The following is a 7,020-nucleotide window of genomic DNA, read 5'->3' on the forward strand; positions in this document are numbered from 1 at the left end:
AGATAACTGTCCATACTGAAGATGGGTCAGCCAAAGACTTTATGCCTGTTCTAAAAGGACCAAAAAAAAGCAGAAATTTGGTTGCCATGTTAACTTTATTTTGTTGCACACCTCCTATTCTAAATTGCTTTAATATCTTTACACTGCAATATATTGAGTAAAATCAACAATGTAAGATAAATAATAAACAGGAGATTAATTCAGAGTTGCAAAAAAATTTTTTCATTCTTTACAATGTCTATCCAGCAGCAAACTGATGTATCTACATATCTGTGTGATAACAAGAGATTGGAATTGGCATGAACAAACTTTGCAATAGAGGCTGTTTGGAAGAAAACATGCTGTTTTTCTCCCCAGTTATAAAATCAGGTATATCATAAAAACCTGAGTTGCTTCATGCACAAGACAGTTGTTTTCAGGTTTTTTCCATATGGTAGAGAATACCCCAAATCATAATTTCTATTGTTTATATATACATATATAAATATGTGGGGAAGGGTGGTTAGATTTTTTTTGTGTTTAAATTATAACCGTTTTAAAAGTTGATAAGCCTGAGCAGGAGAAAAAGAGACAGAATGTGTATCTGTGTTTTCCTTTAACGTCTTTTATCAAAATCCTATTTTGAGAATATCCCATGATTGAAAGTTAATAACCAAGAATCTAACAAAACTTTTCATAAAAAATGCCTGAAAGTTTTTGTTTTCAAAAAATTAATGCTAATGACAAAAGTATCTTGATTTAGGTTTGCATCTCTTTAGCTATTGGTTAATTGTTGTGGGCATGTTTTAACATGTAAAAACAAATTTATTAACGTAAAATAAGTTAAGAAAACATGTTTTCTTTTCAGATGAAAGGGCTTAAGCATCTGACATCTCAGTTAAATTCACTGAAGTATTAATAAGAAATGCAATATGAGACAATCGGAGTCGTATAAAAATATTTTCTTATTGAGAGAAGTAGGTTATATGAGTCTCACAGGGAACGTGAGGTATCACTGTATTAATTAGTAATCCCCAATACTGTCAGAGATAAAGCAGGTCCAGTGGAATCTCATTCAAATGCTAAGGTGAGTGGAGACAACTCACAGAGGAATCAAAAGACAGGCTATCCAGTTACATAAAGTTACAAAGGGGTCATAGTTCAACCTGCTGGGCATCCAAATTTATGTAATATCAACCACACTCTAAAGATATTCTACTTTTGTGGAGTTAAATCCTGTATCACTTGCAAAAGTATCCCAAATTCATGTGACTTAATTACATAAGCAAGTAATGGGCATAACTTAAGGCATAAGATCTATTTGAGCAAGAACTGAAGGGTTCAGCAAGCCATACATACAACACCACCATCTAGTTTTTCTTTCTGAGTTAGGCTTCACTCAGCCAAATGATTCAAAACATTGTGTCAAGTAGGAAGGCACAAAAAAAATAAAAAGAGAAACAACTTTAGTCTTCAAGCAAATTGAAAAAAGGGAAAGAGAAAATTGTCTAGTGTTAAAGAGGAAATGAATTGAAAATTTTTAAACTCCTCTTGGGCTGAGAGTGAAGGTGCCCTCTCTTTACCTTTCGTACTTGAGGGAATGGGCTTTAGAGAGATGTGTTCAGGCAGGTGTCATCATCTAGGGTATCATCTTTACTCCCTGTGGCTCATTAGATGGCTTCCAGTGAAGGAGGAGGAGGTAGAGAAGGAAGCAGAAAGCTGACAGTCATGGTACCTGAAAGTCACATTGTTAGAGAACAAGAAAGTCTGGGATTCATCTCCAGGAAGCAATAAACAAACAAATACTGAGACTGTTAGCAAGAAATCAGAAAAGGTCCCTTTGCTATTCTTCTTTTCTTTTCTTTTCTTTTTTTTTTTTTCCATTGAGATGGAGTCTCACTCTGTCGACAGGCTGGAGTACAGTGGCACGATCTCGGCTCACTGCAACTTCCCCGTCCCGGGTTCAAGAGATTCTCCTGCCTCAGCCTCCCCAGTAGCTGGGATTACAGGCACCCACCACCACGCCCGGCTAATTTTTGTATTTTTTTAGTAGAGACGGTTTCACCATGTTGGCCAGGATGGTCTCCTGACCTTGTGATCCGCCCACCTCGGCTTCCCAAAGTGCTGGGATTACAGACGTGAGTCACTGCACCCGGCCTGCTGCTATTTAATTGCAAAATGAAAAGCTTGCCCCTAGAGAGAGAATTTCTTGAAAATGTTCTGTTAATGCCAGAGCTGCTCTGATCAGAGTCACATCTCTAACAGTAGGCTTTTATGCTAGTAAATCAGTAAGACTAAAACAAAGGGCCATTTCCCATAAGCATAGTTTTGAATGTGTTGGGTAGACATCTCGCCAATTAATATTAGGAGTTAGCTTGTCCAGTAAACTCACCAATCAGGGATAAGATGATCCCAATACTTCAGAACTTGTACTTAAACAATGGGAAGAAGATAATATAATGAACTCGAAGCTAAACATACTTTTAACTCAGTGGCCTGGCTTCTAGCTCTGCACCTTAAAGACTTTCTGGTCATGTATTACTTCATAAATTTAGAAGTTCATCATAGTTTTGTGTTTCTGTTTCTGTTTGGTTTCTTCTTCCTTTCATTTTTGTCAGTCATGAGCATACTGCCTTTGCTAGATGGCTGTTAATGTTTTTGTGTTGTTTGATACAGTCAAAATAAAAATTAGGAGTTTCTACCTACTCCCTTCAAGGCAGGTAAGCTTATTGTACAACCCTATATTCTTTTCTTAATTACTTCATTATCAGACCTAAAACACAGGACATGAAGATTAATGTGGAATAAAGCCAAGTTAAGGAGAAAAGTGAGAAACCTGAGGGGAAATTTACCTACTATTTCTGCCACTGACTGGTGGAAAATCTGAAAACACTGGCTTCTAGGGCTTGTCACACTGGTGCCTTTCATCAACTCTTATAAATAAATGCAAAAATTATGAACCCTCTATCAAAAAAAAAGGATTGGGAAGGAGATCGCTTATTATAGCTATGCAGGTATTGTTTTATTCTATAACGCTGTCATCGGCAAATCAGGACATGTCAATAAATCTCTGAAAGTAGTATATGTATATTAATGGCAGAATGACACGTATATACATATCTATTACTAAGAACCATCTGGAGAAAAAAATAAAATTTAAAAAATAAGAAAAAAAGATAAGGCAGGTGGAAAATATGTGGATTCTCCCTATTCTGTTTGTCTGCTAATAAAGAAAACTAAGAACTCACCTGAACCACCACAGAGTCAGGGTCTCAGAAATGAAAACCCAAGGAGAGTCTCTACAAAAAGAACAGACTGCTAGAGAGGATACCTCTTTGATTGAAATACCTAAATCTTTTATGTGATTGTGAAAGTTATATCTATAGTGAATAATTTTGTATTGTCACATTGGGAGATAAATTTGTTTACCAGATCCCCATCTAAGGCAGAAGTAACATTTATGTGAACCCTTTTCTAACTACAGCATCACTATTCATATTATTTCCAAGCACAAGAGATCAAGTATGCTAGTACCATAGCACAGAGGCAATTCACTACATCTAGTCTATTCCTTTAGCCATGGGCTATTAGCTGGATGTACAAAAGACTAATAGGTTACATCCATTCTATACATGCAGGGCTCTCATAAAAGTTAAACAAACACTTCTTCAAACCTGCACACACAAATCCATACTGTGGCATCCAGAGTTTCTTTAAGCCTCACGCTGTATCAGTACAAACATCCTACAGGGAATTAATTCACTGAGCACAGAGCAAATGTGTAATGCAAAGAGATTACCAAGTCACCTCCACCACCTTGATTTATATAAGCTCTTCTGTTTTAGCAACACCTGGAGAATCCAGTGGTCTGTGCTTCAGTGGTCTCAAGAGCTCTTCATGGCAGTTCTGTAAGAAAGTTGCGGGCTTTAACGTAGGGCTGGTTTCAGTATAGGGCAGCTGTTTTCTGCTGTGAGTCTTCTGGGGGAAAAAGAATGGGTTCACGGAAACTGAAAGTAACTGAAAAATGTATCCTGGCTGGTGAGTGTAGGAAGAGTAGTTCATTGTTCTGGTGGTTGAATATATTTTCAAAAGAACATTTAATAAGAATTGGAGAACACAAGCATTTCAAATAAATGGCAATGATCCTATGAGCATATATAAGAGAATTTAATTGCAGAGGAAAATGGATGATTATGCATATCACACTGCCTCTAATATTGATCTTGAGTTGGTTTCCAAATTGATAAGTAAATACATTCTATATTGAAAATCATTTTAAATGTCTATTTATATCTTTTAAATATTGCCAATAATTAGCTTAAATACATGCCCTCAGAATATTCAGGAATCTACTCGGTCCTTTCCTTGTCATCCTTGATTAGAAGTTAAAAATCAGATTTCTCTAGCTTTGTTTTAAATGATACAGAAAATTTAATTTTCCAATTATCCAAGCACAATCTCCTTTGATTCATTTACTCATTTAATTATGCAACATCTACTGAGTATCCATTATCATCGTAATCGAGCTGCCCATCACTGAAGTCGTTATCAAACTGTGGTTCAAACCTTAGTTCTGTGTTTCTCCACATTGACTCCTTTGGCTTCCATATTGATTGCAGCTTGTGTCTCATTCTGTCATCTAAATCATGTGGTTTAGAGATAGGCCTTAGTGTCCACCTGGCCGGGCACAAGTCTGGCGTTAAGGACCTACCTGCTTTAATGATCCACTCTCAGGGAGTCAGAACAGTTAAGTACTAAAAAGACAAGGATCTGGAGTGAGAGTCCCTAGGGCTATGTCACTGGATTCATGTTTCTTTATGGGCAAGCTACTTAACATCTCTGCATCCCCATCTCTCAAAATAACCATAACACTACCTACCTCACAAGGGTGCTGTGAGGCTTACCATGAAAAGCATGAGGAAATGGTGTATAGAATTGGGGACCTAGTAGAAAGGTGCTACAGGATTAGAGTAACTAGATATCATTGAGTATGAACCCTGCTTTCCCTGGGAGCCCCAGGTTTGCCAGAATATGTCTAATCTCTTTACGGCTAGAATCTAATATGGTGTTGGCCATCGATTGGCTTAGGTTATCTTTAATGTCATTGACTTTTACAAAATTCATAACGACACCTCTTTCTCAGAGAGAAGCTGGATTGGAAAAATTATTAAATTAATTTTAACAAAGGAGAACAAAAATGATTCACTTCCAGGTGCTGGGTGTGGGGGAACAGTTATTTATTTCAATATGAAACAAGAGTTTGAATGGATATCTTCAAGGGGATGCATTTTATTGGAGACATTTATTGCCTGGGGCTTTCTGTTTTCAGTCTGACTCCCCAGCTTTCTGTATCATTGTTTTAACATACATCCCCTTTTCTCCTTTATTGGAAGAGAAGCTATAATTCTCCTCATTTCATGATAATTCTTTTCAGTCTGTTTTGCTCAAAGGACAAATTCTTTTCAACAACTATTGTAATTATTTTCTTAGAGGGCCATTTTTAATTGCCATATTGTTTAGCTAAGCCCTATTGTCTTGGTGTCCTTCAAAACTGTCAGTTGCTTTAAAATATAGGGGTGGGAGGGGAGCTGATAAGCACATTGTTGTAATTGATTTGTATGTTTGAATTGTCTTATCAGAAAACAAGGTTATGAATTTCATCTGTTGAGACACAAAAATAAAATACTTTCTTAAAAAATTGCATTTTGTTCTTGAATGTTCTAAAACAGCATTTATGCTTCTCTTCATCTTTTTAATATTTCATTAACAGTGTTGCCTTATTACTCATGTAATAGAAGCCTATCCTTCTCCTACATCTATTATTATAGCTCAGTCCTTTACTACATAAACTTGGGAAACAGTAAAATAAAGTTATTCAACATGTAGAATTGAAGCAAATCATGAAGAGCCCATTCTGAGGGGTCTGCATTTAAGGCTGACCATGGAATGGCACTCAGACAGATAGATGGCTGTGAAAAATAGGACTTTCAAGGCCTACTTTTCCAATGGAAAATATCACCGTAAGTGACGGGAAATGGCCAGAAGATATTACTTCTGTCAGTCAAGAAACTAAGAAATGAGATGAAAGTAACTGAGCTTCATTTTTTTAAGTGCTCTGGTTCAAGATTTTGCCATATTAATTTAGAGAAACTTAAAACAAAATATTGTTGGTGTCTTAGTCAGTTCTGGCTGCCATAGTAAAATACCACAGGCTCGGTGGCTTAAACAGAAGTTTGTTTTTCAGCCTTCTGGAGGCTGGAAAGTCTAAGGTCAAGGTGCCAGCAGAGTATCTAGTATCTAGTAAGGGATCTCTGCTTGGGCTGTAGGTGGACACCTTCTCTCTTTGTCTTCACAGGGTCTTTCTTCAGTGCATGCAGAGAGAGAGAGATTCCTTTTCTATAAGGCCACCAATTCTATTAATTTAGCACCCTACCTTTATGACCTCATTTAATCATAATTACCTCCTAAAAACCCTATTCAAAACACGATCACATTGAAGGTTAGTGCTTCAATGTATGGATCGGAGCGGGGGCACAATTCAGTTGATAGCCATTGGTTTCTGCACGTTGATCAAAATGCTACATCATCTTTCTTTACCATGAGTAGGAAGGAAGTTATATATTAGGAAGGCAAGTTAAGAAAGTCAATATAAACAAGCAAATATGGAACAGAAAAGGGTTTCAACAACTAGTAAATATTCCTCTCTTTATTGTACTTATTTTATTATTCCTTGACACTTCAAGACTCTGACCAAGTTGTCGCTAATTTTCTGCAATGGCATATGACTTTTCATCCTCTAACACTGAAGTCCTGATTTCTCATAACACATCCCCAGAGCTATGTTCCCACTTCTTAAAAGTCTTCACCACTTACATTTCTTTTTCTTTTACTCAGTATCATTAGTCAACTAACTTCTTTCTGGAATACCTATCACTCATCTGATGCTCCTCCCAAACACATCAAGTTCTCCTTTGATTATGTTCCAACACATGCTAAAACAATCACTATACAAGGGAAAAAGCATGGTGATATTCCCTTCAT

The sequence above is a fragment of the Gorilla gorilla genome, chromosome 13 (assembly GCF_029281585.2).
Source record: "Gorilla gorilla gorilla isolate KB3781 chromosome 13, NHGRI_mGorGor1-v2.1_pri, whole genome shotgun sequence".
Taxonomy (NCBI): domain Eukaryota; kingdom Metazoa; phylum Chordata; class Mammalia; order Primates; family Hominidae; genus Gorilla; species Gorilla gorilla.